We start from the raw sequence: 14508 nt of genomic DNA, 5'->3' as shown, positions 1-14508 counted from the left end.
CTGAGCAAAGGTATGTTGTTGCTGTGGAGATGAGCCAACCAGCTATCAAATTTCTATTGTGTAAGCTTAATTGAGTTGTATGAACACCACTCAATTTAAATCGAAATTGCCTCAATTTATTTTTTTGTTTGAACATAGTATAAGGGTCATTGCGGCCATATTAAATCGTTTCTGACATGGTCGGGCTTGTATCTTATTGGCTGTTGTTACCGGGTGCGAATGCGGCAAAGAACAATCCCCAAAATCTTCGGGGAGTGTCTTTATCGCTGCAACAACAACGGGACGGAGTTGTAGAGTACTGGCATAATGAAAAATGAACAGCAATAGCAACACTAGCATAACGGGTGCGATGTGTATTTCACTTGCTGATGCACTTAGTGGGAATACCCCTCTTCACTATTTTAATAGAGAAAGAGGCTACACTGCACTAAGACTTCAAAATGACTCTGTGCTAAAGACTTCACAGGGCATATTAAAGTAATAAGAAAATTCATAGAAAATCCCGTATTGCAATGGCACTTATGCTCAAAATCTAACGGAATTTTGAGGTGTCCATTGTGGAAAGAACCCTTTCCGAAACAGGGAACCCATATACTGACCATGGCTCAGAGGTTTGAATCACGAATGGATTAAAACGTGTTAAAGGAACAAGTAAAGGTGTCTAAGTTCGGGTGTAACCGAACATTATATACTCAGCGTGAGCTTCAATTGCACATTTCATTTCAGATAAATTACTTTTCTACATAACACGTGGCACCGCCCGTTTAAAAAAAATGTCTCCCCATTTCCTCTTACTATAAAGCTTGATAAGTGCAATATCATTGATTCAAAACTATTTTTTGATAAGTTATAGCTTATTATTCTAGTCTACGACCCTTTTAAACCTTTTAAACTTGTTTTATATCTAAGTTGCCGTGGTCTTTAACCGATCCCGTCCATTTTTACTAGAAATATTTTCTGCTATAAGGACAATTTGCGTACCCAATTTTATTACGACCCGTTAATTTTTCTTCGAGTTATGGCTCCCGAAACAGAAAATTGCTTAGTCATAAAAGGGGCAGTGTCACACCCATTTTCAAACATTTTAGTGTTTTCCAATTTAATGATATAATTCAATTTAAAAAGTAAAATTCTATTGATACAAAGCTCTTTTTCGCTAAGATACAGCTTATTATTTTCGTCTACGACCCATTTAAAAATCTTTCATATAAAAGTGGGCGCGGTCTTTAACCGATCACGTCCATTTTTACTAGAAATATTTTCTGCTGTAAGGAAAATTTGTGTACCCAATTTTATTACGACCCGTTAATTTTTCTTCGAGTTATGGCTCCCGAAACATAGAAAATTAGCTAGTCATAAAAGGGGCGGTGCCACGCCCACTTTTTAAAAATATTTATTGTTATAAATCCACTTGCGAAATGAAATACCATTGATATAAAGCTTTTTTTTGCAAATATATAGCTTATTTTATTCGTCCAAGACCCTTTTAAAACTCTTTTATATAAAAGTGGGCGTGGTCCTTAACCGATTTCGTTAATTTTTCTTCAAAGCGTTCCTTATAGCAAAGGCAACCTCTGCCGAATTTTGTTACGATAGGTTTAAAGATTTTTGATTTATGATTAATAATATTTGTAAAATTGATTTTATCACAAGTGTGCGGTGCCATGCCCATTTAAAAATTTTTTTCAAATTTTTATCAAGAGTCTCAATATCAGTCCACACGTCAAATTTCAACATTCTAGGTGTATTATTTACAAAATAATCAGGTTTTTTGTGTTTTCCAAAATGTTATATATATGAAAAGTGGACGTGGTTATCATCCGATTCCGCTCATTTTCACTACCAATCTATTCTGGGTCCATATAAGCTCGTGTACCAAATTTGGTGAAGATATCTCAATATTTACTCAAGTTATCGTGTTAACGGACAGACGGACGGACGGACGGACATGGCTCAATCAATTTTTTTCGACACTGGTGATTTTGATATATGGAAGTCTATATCTATCTCGATTCCTTTCTACCTGTACAACCAACCGTTTTCCAATCAAAGTTAATATACTCTGTGTGCAAAGCACGCTGCGTATAAAAATGAGTGCTTGTATCTATCAAGAAACCGATGCCAGTTGTATGCTACCCTATTATCTCTCAGGCAGAAATCAATGCAAGCTAGTGGATGAATGTATTGGAATCCTAATTGATGTGGGAGCCAAAAGCAAGGTTTTGTTAGGATGTACCAAGCAGGGTGCTATAATAGCATTCTATGGTACAAAGCGCTTCTGTGGACTCACAAAGGCACACACTAGGAATACCATAAGTAACTGGGAAACAAATAGTTCAGATGGCACTATATTGCACAGGCAGGTCATATTGATTATACTTTCAGCAACGAGAGTATCAGCCGAATTCATTTATCTCAGCAGAGAGGGCCTAAGAACTCTCACTGTATACTATTAGTGATGGGACTTTTACAAAAAGTATCGATAACGGTACTTATTTAATATACTAGGAACAATGTATCGATGCTAGTACTTATACTCAGTAAAAGGTTAAACTCTGTAAGAGCTTAAACTTAAGCTAGCCCAATCCACGATATTTTTTTAAAAACAAGTGTAATAAATTCAATTAACTCGTATTAAATAAGCGTTAAATATTGTAGAGTTAAGTACTCTCTCGTTTTTTGATTATGCTGTAAAGGTTGGGCTAGCTTAAGAAATCTTAGGTATTTTTATACAAGTTTTGTATAATGTTTGTTAAATATACTACAATACAGTCGGAAAGTATTATAAGAAGATAAAGAAGATGTTGATGTTGATTAAAATAGCCTCAGAATTGTATTTTTCCAGATTGAAAATGGTCGAGCGAACGGAAATATCCGTCGAAATACGAGTCCAAATCATTATTTTACAAAAACTATCGAAAAATAGCCAAAATTTTGAAAATATCTCAGTGTTCAGTTCATATGGCCATTAGAAGATATCGGGAAACTGGACAAAATACCAACAGAAAACGATCTGGTCAACCAAGAAAGACAAAGAATCGACAACAAAATATATGCAGTAAGTAAGGCCAATCGACGGAAATCTGCATCATAAATTCGTGCTGAAACCAATGACTTGGATTCACCAATATCGCTCACGACAGTCAAAGGCCGGCTCAAAGAAAAAGGTATGATTGGACGCATTGCTGTCAGAAAGCCACTTCTACGGCCAGTAAATAAACAGAAGAGACTTAAAAGTTCGCTCAAGAACATATTGACTGGACGATTGATCAGTGGAAACCATTTTTATGGTCAGACGAATCAAAATTCGAACTTTTCGGTTCCCATAGGCGTTAATATGTTCGCAGAAACGTCAATAAAAGATTCAAAGCAGATTGCATTGCGCCAACTATGAAACATGGCGGTGGCTCAGTGATGGTTTGGGGCTGTTTCAGCTACGCTCGCGTTGGTCAACTAAAAAAATTTAAGGAATTATGAAAAAAGAGCAGTATCACAGTATACTACAACGCCATGATATACCATCTCGCATTAATTTGATTGGTCGTGGAGTCATTTACCTACAACATAACGATCCGAAACATACATAAAAGCTTTGCACTTCTTATTTAGCACGAAAAAAAGTCGCAGGTGACCTTGATACAAGGGAGTGGCCACCAAAACTCCCCGATTTAAATCCCATCGAGCTATTGTGGGAAGGTTTTGATCGACGTGTGAGAGATCTAAAGCCAACAAGCCTTCCTGACCTCTGGGATTGTTTGAACGAAGCGTGGAATAATATTCCACATCAAACACTTCAAAAACTCATCGAAAGAATGCCAAAATTGTGCGCTCCAGTCATCAAAGCAAAAGGTGGCAAATTTCAAGAAAATCGCTTAAAGTAACATATTCACTGTTTTCTTATAAATTTTGATGGAACTTCCAGTAAAATTCATTAAAATGTCTTCGGATCAAAGAACTACGTTGAATGTACAAAACTACTGCGAATATGTGAATAATATTTTAATATGTAAATGATACGATAAACTGACAAAAACAACTTTTCCATCTTGTTCTAATACTTTCCGACAGTGCTGTAATATTTTTTTAATCTTAATCTTAGGCCCGGTTTTTCAGTAGTTGGTTAAGCTAAGCGTAAACTAAGTTTGCTTAAACTCTAGTCAAATTTAAACTTCAGTTAAACTACTGAGCAGTTTTTCAGTCACAGTTTAAGGCCACCTTTGGGGTATGTTTTTTTGTTCGGCAACATTAGTTTTTTTTATTATCTAGATAATTTCTACATACGGCAACAGCTGGATTTTGTTTACCCAACAATCATGGAAAACAAATTCTCCAGCGAAATATATATCTATTTCCGGAAGTGATATCCAACATCATTATTTAATTACGAGCCTGACCCGTGCGCATCTTGCGCAACCAATATAAAGTCTTATCAAATATGAACAAAAATGAGCTGTTCTATTAACTTACAGCTTGCGCTGCCACCTAGCATGTAATAGCAACTGCCGTCAATCAATTAAAACTTACTGTTTGCGCTGCCATCTAGCGTACAATAGCAAATGCACAAATAGCTAGCCAATAAAATATAGCTAAACAAAAGCACTGCGACCAAAATTGCCCAAATCACGCTAATAGCCCGAATCTCCATCTTTACAACCAAAACTTTATAGATCTGGATTCCAAATAAGAGCGAAAAAGGGACCCGTACATAAAAACAGCAATTTGAAATAATATATATGATTCTTAAACTAGATAGTTCTCTAGTTGATATGCAACTTCATTCTCCAATCAATCTAACCTTTGAGAAATTTTGTAAAATTAAAAGATTTCGAGTTAGATCTCTAACGTTATTAATATTTTGCTATTAATATCCAACTTTAACGTTATTAATATTTTCCAATTAATATCCAACTTTCAAGAGATTTTGAGAAATGCACAGCTCTCAAATGAATATTCAACACATTTATCCAGTTGATATCCTACATTGGATATCGAATTTAGGTGGAGTTGAAAAAAAATCTTCAAAGTGGTACCACCAAAACCAACAGCTGTTTATTGTGGGAAATAAACACCTGGTGGATAGCAGTAATGAAGCGTAATTTATCAAAAATAATAAATTTATCTAAGCGGAGTCGCCTCTCGGCAGTGTTTGGCAAGCACTCTGAGTGTATTTCTGTTATGAAAAGCTCTCAGTGAAAACCCATCTGCCTTGCAGATGCCCTTCGGAGTCAGCATAAAACAAGTATGTCCCGTCCTGCAAATTTGTAGGAAAAATTAAAAGGTGTACGGCGCAAATTGGAATAGCAGCTCGGCCTAAAATCTCTTCGGAGGTTATCGGGCCTCACATTTATTTATTTTTTAAATATATATTGTAACGAATTTAGGGAAATTCCGCTTATTTGCAACCTTCTGCTAACGTTGGAATCGCTAAATTGTCGAATAAATAACTCCCATATTCAGTAATGCAAAATGGTCCTTTAATAGGCTACTTTGAGGGTACTTCACAATAACTCTTACTTCACAACTAATTGCGTGTTTAAATCAAACTGATTACCGATTACTGAGCTTGCGCTGCTTTTAAACTCTCCGTCGTTTCATTCGCATATTTCTACTAAAGTCTAGACGTTTCGCCTTCTGCTATATCTCCTGCTTGGTAATTGAGCTACATATATGCGTGTGCATGTGTGAGAACCAACTTGGGCTGATGACTACATGTGTTTGTGAGTATCTCTCTTCGTTGCCTTGTGTGTATGTATGTGTATAAATGATGATTGATGCGTTCATGTATATACGAGTGGCTGCTTCATGTTTTTTTATTGTTGCGTGATTATTTATTTAGTATCAGCTTAGTGATGCTAATATTCGCCACATTTTATTTTCGTCAAAATACTGTAGTATGGAATCTTACATTTTTTGAGTCCAGTTAGAGAACCACAAGTTTTTTTTAAAAAATTACCCATTTTGCTGAGTACGCTGTGATTCTCGAGTTGAGCCGCTGTTTCGAAACAACTCTTGAGATTTTAGAAGTATGTCTAGTTATCAACATGAGCTCTAATGGCACTCAAGCCCAAATGCTTGTTGGGTATATTCGCCCTATTTCGCACGAACGCAAATAACTGATAGGTTAACTAGAGTTTAACCCTGCCAGATCGGCCACTTAAGCTCAGCTTAAACGTCAGTTAAAGTAGACTGAAAAACTGCAGAATAAGTTTAAGCGTAGTTTAACTGACAAAATGAGTTGAACTTGTACTTGAACTGAGAGTATCATCATATGCTCATAGTATATGTACATTAGGGCGGGTCAAATTTTATGGAGAAAAATGGGGAAAAAAAACTTCAGGTGCACATCCAGTTTCTGAATATATGGGTCATACTGAGTAATATTTTTTACTAATTTACAACGTCCTACGTCCTATATCGCTTCTTCTGGTCTTAACATCTACTTTCAAAATATTTCCGGTTTAAGAACTAAATCCCACATTGTCAACTCTTTCAGCGCACAAATGGATTTTGATATTATTGTCATAGCCGAGACGTGGTTAAACTCTGATTTTTTCGATGGTGAATTCTTCGATTTAAACGCCTACGATGTCTTCCGTAAAGACCGATATCCTGCTAAGACTGGCTCTCGCAGAGGTGGAGGCGTTCTTATCGCTGTGAAACGCAAGTACCGTGCCTGCTTAATAACTCTATTAAATGCTGAATCTTTGATTGACCAGCGATGTGTCTGTCTAAAAGGCTCTTCAGATCCGGATCGCTCTATATCGTAGCTTCATACATTCCTCCTAGTAGTGATTTTGAACTTTATAAAATACATGCTGACAATATCACATCGCTTGTCGAAAACAATGTATTAGATAATAACTTATGTATTTGAGGTGATTTTAACTTGAGTAACGTCCGCTGGACTGATAGTGCTTGTAACTCTTGTCGCATGCTATCTAATGTAACAGCCTCTCACGAGAATTATCTTATAGATTGTATTTTAAGTGTTAATTTGAAGCAAATCAATTTATTTTTTAACGAGCTAGGCAAAATCTTAGATCTCATATTTGTGACTGATAATATTAACTACGTTATTTCTGAGTGCATGTCGCCAATGAGTCAATGTGATAAACACCATAGGCCATAACTCTAAGCGTTGAGTCTTATAAATACCTTCCGACTTCTAAATACTAATGATAAAATTATTTAAAAATATCATACCTGTGATTTTGTGAATCTCAATAGTTTATTATTGGATGTCAACTGGACTGCTCTAATAGCAAATTCAAGTATCGATGAGTGCTTTTCCAACTTCAAGGCTTTTATGCATGAGTTCTGTATGAATAATATATCCATTAAAAAGAAGCGACCACATAGTATTCCATGGTACACAAAAGAATTAAAAAAGCTTAAAAACCTAAGAAACAAATTTCACAAACGTTTTCTGCTCACTAATAATATACATTTTTATTATAAATATAAACACTTTGTTGTCGAGTTCAATCGCCTAGATAAATATCTGTACAATAAATTCATTCGCGGCGCCGAGTGGAGTATTAAAAGTAATCCGAAATATTTTTGGACGTTTATCAAATCAAAAAGATCACGCTCTTTTATTCCAAAGTCAGTGTTTCTTGATCATCAGTTCGCTGATGGGCCCAATGATGTAGCTAATCTGTTTGCTACCTTTTTTAAATCTAATTTTACTACTGAAAATGATGTCCCCTCATCAAGCTTTTTTTCAAATTTCTCACACCTTAATTTTGGGCCTCCTACCCTATCTTCAGAAGACATTGCCAAAGGGCTTGCCACACTTAAGCCGTCTTCTCAAACCGATGCTAATCGCCTGTCGGCACTCCTTTTAAAAAAATGCGCTGCTCTAATTGCACCATTGAAAATTATGTTCAATAAATCTCTTGATTCAGGAACATTCATTAATGATTGGAAAGTTGCTCACATAGTCCCAGTCTTAAAATCAGGTAAGAAAAACGATGTTCGCAATTATAGACCTATCTCAAAGCTCTCTACCATTTCTAAACTTTTTGAGTACATTGTAAAAGATAAACTGTATTTTGCAACCAAATCTCTTATTTGCCAAAATCAACACGGGTTTGTGTCTGGGCGATCCACAGCCACGAATTTAGCTGTATTTGTAGATTATTGTCATACTGCTTTCTCAGCTGGATTCCAGGTTGATTGCGTATATACCGATTTCTCGAAGGCCTTTGACAAAGTTTGTCACAGAGTACTACTTGGAAAGCTTGCTCATATGGGTTTCCATTCCTGCTTTTTGAAATGGATACAATCATACCTCTCTAATAGACGCTGTGTTGTTACTATCGATGGTGTTTTGTCAGAACCTTTCATTGCTTCATCCGGTGTCCCGCAAGGAAGCGTTCTAGGCCCTCTACTATGTGTTATTTTCATCAACGACATAAGTAGTTGCTTTTGTATGCAGATGATCTCAAAATTTTCGCGGTAGTCAGGAATACTTCTGATGAAGCTAAGTTTCAACGTGATATTGACGCTGTTCATTCGTTGTGTCTACGTTATAGACTCCCTTTAAATATTAAAAAATGCTTTAAGATGACGTTTGCTAAAATTTTGAATGTTCGTATTACGAACTATAGCATTCGAACACTTTCCTGCACAATGTCACTGAAGTAAAAGATCTAGGGTTATCTTTGATCCGAAGTTGAACTTTAATAATCATGTTGACTTCATCATTGCAAAGACCTACTCAGTACTTGGTTTTATCCATCGGAATTCCACTCGCGTCTTGAGTACGCAGTTTTCATATGGAGGCCCTATAGCCAAGTTTCTATTAAAAGAATAGAACGTATTCAAAAGGTGTTTCTTAAATTCGCTTTAAGACCCTTAAAATTCGACGATCCTGTCCCTTCGTATGCTTCGCTTCTCATGCTTATTGACCTTCAATCTTTGGATAGTCGTAGGTCTATGTTGTCGATGACTTTTATACTCAATATTATTCAAAGGATCCTTGATTGCCCTTCTCTCATGGAAAGGATTACTTTTAATGTTCCTAGGCGTAACCTCCGAGTCACTAACCCTTTTTACTGCAAAAAGGTTAAAACTAATTTCTTCAGCAATGCTCCTCTTGCAAGATCTATGCGAGAATTTAATATTTTGTCTCAAACAATCGTCATTGATTTTTCAATAACCACTGAAGCTTTCGTAAATCTTTTTCGCTCATTATCTATAGATATTTAAACTTCCTTTAAATGCTTAGCATATTAATTTCTTAAGTTTAGTATGTAACATACTTGTATTCTTTAGACAAAAATGTATGTACTTGTTGTTAGTAGTCTGTAAGAAACTTTGTTTCATTGACGGTATTACAATAAATATGAATATAAATATTGTCCATGGGACCATAGGTTAGAAATGAATTTCTAGCCCCCTAATTTTGTTAGAAAATTTTATATCCCAATCCGAATAGCGGCTCTCACAAATAAAAAACATGAAAATAAGTGTCAAATTCTGACTCGGATTGGGATATACAATTTTCTAACAAAATTAGGGAGGCTCGAAATTCATTTCAGACCTATGGTCCCATGGACAATATTACTCAGTATGACCTATAGATTTAGAAACTGGATGCGCCTTTTCAACAATAAATTTGACCCGCTCTAATGTACATATATCGCTGGCTTAGATTGCAAACCTGCTAACCGACTTTAATATTATAACGTTAATTTACCTTGTGTGTAGTCAATATTTGATGTTACTGTTATCCCCGGATGATGTGTTACTTACTTAATTGGCGCTTAACCGTCTAAACGGTTATGGTCGTCCAACAAGGCGCCCCCTTCGCTCCGCCAACCGGCGCCAATTGGTCACACCAAGGGAGTTTAAATCGTTTTCCACCTGGTCCTTCCAACGGAGTGGGGGCCGCCCTCTACATATGCTTCGATAGGCGGGTTCCGATAGAAACACTTTCTTGGCCGGAGCATCATCTTTCATTCGCATAACATGGCCTAGCCAGCGCAGCCGCTGCGTTTTAATTCGCTGGACTATGTGGATGTCTGCGTAGACCTCGTAGAGCTCATCATTAAATCTTCTTCGGTACTCACCATCGCCAACGTGTAGTGGTCCATAAATCTTTCGAAGAACTTTTCTCTCGAACACTCCCAAAGCCGCTTCATCTGTTGTTGACATGGTCCATGCCTCTGCCCCATATAGCAGGATGATCTATTAGCTTCTGCTGTAATAAACTGCATCAAAAAATCATTTTTGGAAAAATTGGTACTTAGCAGGTGTGCACTTTAATCGCGTTTTTTTCTGGAAAAAGTGTCGCCCTGTTGGCTTATTCCTTGCTCTGTTGTTGTTATTGTGTTAACGATAAAGACAAAGAGTGTTATCGATGTTGATGGATTTGGTACGTTCCGTTAACAAATCACCATTAAGGTACTAGCCCGACCATCTTGGAAACGATTAATATGACCACACAAAACCTTCTAGGCCATCCCGCTCTCCACCCCCTAGTTCCATGAGGAAGTTATAAAGCTTTGTATTGCGCTTATCAACCCCTTTGAATTCCTTGTACTCGTGAGTTTGCGTGTAGTTTTCAATAGTTTCTATTGAATAAGAAAAGGGGTCGCAATGCCTATAAATAGAGCCATTTTGCAAAACGCCAGGTGACGTAATTCAAAAGTTAGAATCTACGAATGCAACATGAGGGTAACATTTTTTCCCAGAAAAGAAAACGCCATAAGCCGACGATATGTGTATACATTAGGCCGGGTCGATTTGTGGGGAGGAAAAAAAATCGCCCATTGCTCTGTGAAAATCATATTCTAGGGATCAAAATAAAAAACTTTGCCGAAGGAACCATACCTCTAAAACGAATTCTGATGTCCCCCCTTTGGGTCGTAGGGAAAATTTTGAAAAATCCCACTTTGAAATGCCTATGTTGTTTCTTTTTGGAGTTTATTTTTCTCTTTAGAAATTTATTTAGTCAGAACATATGTAAATGAAAAAATTAATTTAACTTAGTAATAGAAAAGAAATTAAAAAAAATTATTAGAAATTAGCGTTTTTACAACCCCTTTTTAAAACCAAGGCATCACTGTAATGCATTTGCATGTCGTAAACATAGTTGTGTGGGTTTTTTATTCAACCGTTTTAAAAAATGAAGGTATCACTGTGACACAATTGCAGATCGTAAAATTGCTTGTGTTGTTTTTTTTAAGCCACCACAAGACACAGCAGGTAGAATTGAAATTGCCCCTACCCAAAAGTTCGACCCAAAGGGGGGACATCAGAATTCGTTTTAGAGGTATGGTTCCTTCGGAAAAGTTTCTTATTTTGATCCCTAGAATACGATTTTCACAGAGCAATGAGCGATTTTAAAATCGACCCGCCCTAGTATACATATATGCGCATAAAAGCCTTTACTTAATTACTCTACGCTGAGCTTAAAATGTATCTTTACTTCCTCCATTAATTTTGCACTATATATACATACATATATACATGAATATATAACCAGGTAGTTATTGTTTTTTCTTTTTTAACAATGAACGATTCCCATGCATAAAAAATGGTTACACATTGCGTATAATGCCCGCGTCACAATTACCTTTTTCATATATGTAGATGCGTTCAACGCAATCTTATGCTTTCCAGCAGGGATGCACCTTAACGTTAAGCTAATCGTTTATCAAAAAATTTCCACCGTTTCCGTTGAAACACTTCGAAATATTATCGATAAAGAAATTATCAAGATAAATTGTATCTCGTTTTTAACCGAAACGAAAAGCTTTAAAAACGTTAACGAAAACGTGATACTTTATGTTTGAATTGTGCTGGCAATGCTATAGCCATGGTGAAGCCGTAAGGTGGCAACAACGAGCGCACATACACACACAAACTCTATGTAATTTGTTTGTGTAATTCGTTGGTGGTAATGTCAAAAATACTCTGAGAAATGTTCGTACTGTCAAAATTCATGAGAAAAGTTGCAATCAGCTTGGATAATGCTTTCACCTTTAATGACTCCGCCATCAATCAGCTTTGCCAGCATAGTTTGAAATTAATAATCAACATAAACGATTTGATTTCGTTTTGATATGGCAGAAAACGAAACGAAATCATTTCGTTAATTTGACGATCTTAACGTTAATAAACGAAACGAAATGACTTCGTTTCGTTAATTAACGTTGATTATCGTAACGAAATGATATCGTTTCGTTGGTTAAGCATGCCTGCTTTCCAGTAACATCGCTACAATCAAATGTTGCGTTTCTAAATGCATATAATTGTTTAGAATGTCCTTACTTACGGAAACACCAAAGATACCCAAATGAATAATCTCTGTAATTAAATCGAGTAAGGGTCCGTCGATATTCACCTACTCCTTTATGTGAAAAAAAGTACTAAACTATTATATTTTACTCCTGAAAAATGCAAAACCCAACATTTTTTCGGGGACAACATTGGTGAAAATGTTTCAGATAGCCGAATGACAGAACAAAGAAGAATTTAGAGCGAAACATTTGACGGCTTACTTCACCTGGGCCCGTATTACGAGTTGCGATCCGTGATCGAAACTCATTTTTAAATCACCATAGCTCTGAAATGGTGGATAGGATTAATGGCATATGCGAACTAGCGACAGATAGGCATCGTAAGATCCATAACTTATTACAATTTTGAGAAATTGTTTCACAGTTGCATGGCTATCGCTTGATTTAAAATGATCTTCAGTCACTGATCGTAACACGTAATACGGGCCTTGGTTATTCCACCATGTTAATGAACTCGGTTAGTTTACACACTTACATCAGTAATAAAATCGTATTAGGAGGAAGGGCGAAAAAAAATTTAAGAAAAAAAAAAAATACAAAAAAGAAGTAAGGAAGGCTATGTTCGGGTGTAACCGAACATTACATACTCAGCTGAGAGCTTTGAAGACAAAATAAGAGAAAATCGCCATGTAGGAAAATTAACCTAGGGGAACCCTGGAATGTGTTTGTATGACATTGGTATCAAATGGAAGGTAATAAAGAATATTTTAAAAGGAAGTGGACGCCTTTTCGAGAAATCGCCATAAAGGTGGACCAGGGGTTACTCTAGAATGTGTTTGTACGATATGGGTATCAAATTAAAGGTATTAATGAGGGTTTTAAAAGGGAGTGAACCTTAGTTGTATATGTGAAGGAGTTTTCGAGATATCGGACCAGGGTGGCGAAGGACTTCCATCTGTCGGCTACCGCTAATTTATTTATATATGTAATACCACGAACAGTATTCCTGTCATGATTCCAAGGGCTTTGGATTTCGCTCTGCAGAAATTTTTCATTTTCTTTTACTTAATATGGTAGATGTCACACCCATTTTACAAAGTTTTTTCTAAAGTTATATTTTGCGTCAAAAAACCAATCCAATCACAATGTTTCATCCCTTTTTTCGTATTTGGTATAGAATTATGGAATTTTTTCATTTTTCGAAATTTTCGATATCGAAAAAATGGGCGAGGTCATAGTCGGATTTCGCCCATTTATAATACCAAGATAAAGTGAGTTCAGATAAGTTCGATTTTTGGTCAAGTTATCGTGTTAACGGCCGAGCGGAAGGACAGACGGTCGACTGTGTATAAAAACTGGGCGTGACTTCAACCGATTTCTCCCATTTGCACAGAAAACAGTTATCGGCATAGAAGCTATGCCTTTACCAAATTTCACAAGGATTGGTAACTTTTGTTCGACTTATGGTGTTGTCGCAATACTATTAATCCCCAAATGTAAAAATGAAATACAACCCTGCACAAATTTGAGTATTCTTATTCGAATTTTCTATTTGATCAAATAATAAAATGTATGTTCAAATCCTCTCAATTTATATGTCAACTTCCAATACTTGCAATTAATCTTTATATACTTACAATACATGTACCAACACATAAATGAAATTCAAATTATACATATGTATCAACTGAAACGAACATTCTATGAAACGAAATGTCCATTCGCGGAAAAATTTCATAGAAGAGAACATCAAATTTCTTTAACACGCACACGGAAATCAAATTGAATAAATTGATCAATAACTTTTTATTTGGTTAGTTTTCTTTGTGGGCATTTTTGTCTACATTTGTTTAAAGAAATTTGTTCTCTATATCGCGTATTAAAATTTAAATGTTTACGAGATTACAAAAAAGGAAAATTACAAAAAGCCAGGAGTCATTGAGTGACAAGTCGCAGTACGATTCATCAAGCGAGATGGAAGAACAGCAAGCTGACCAGTCAGGAGGTGCGGAGAATTTAGCGGGTGCTTCAGTCGTTGCCATTGCCAGTGACCAAATCGCATTGTTGGTTTCTAGCATTGCGTCATTGCAAGCATGTGTAGAAGCGCTGCGAAGTGATGCAATTGGTAACAGGCAAGAAATCGGAGTCAGCTTTGTCAACGCTGCAACTCCCGAAACCATGAAGTCGCCAACGCAAACGTCAACGTATATGCAAGCGCAGTCAGCGCAAAATCAGTCACAAATGCCAGCGTATATGC

At 36.3% G+C, this 14508-nt stretch overlaps 1 protein-coding gene across 1 annotated transcript in view; it reads left to right on the top strand.

Moving 5' to 3' along the window:
- Positions 1–14508, top strand: part of slmb (beta-transducin repeat containing E3 ubiquitin protein ligase slmb) — a 97465-nt gene that overhangs the window by 36571 nt on the left and 46386 nt on the right. The window lies entirely within an intron of this gene.

The sequence above is a fragment of the Eurosta solidaginis genome, chromosome 1, assembly GCF_040869045.1.
Source record: "Eurosta solidaginis isolate ZX-2024a chromosome 1, ASM4086904v1, whole genome shotgun sequence".
Classification (NCBI taxonomy): Eukaryota; Metazoa; Arthropoda; class Insecta; order Diptera; family Tephritidae; genus Eurosta; species Eurosta solidaginis.
This window is presented reverse-complemented; position numbering and strand designations above follow the sequence as displayed.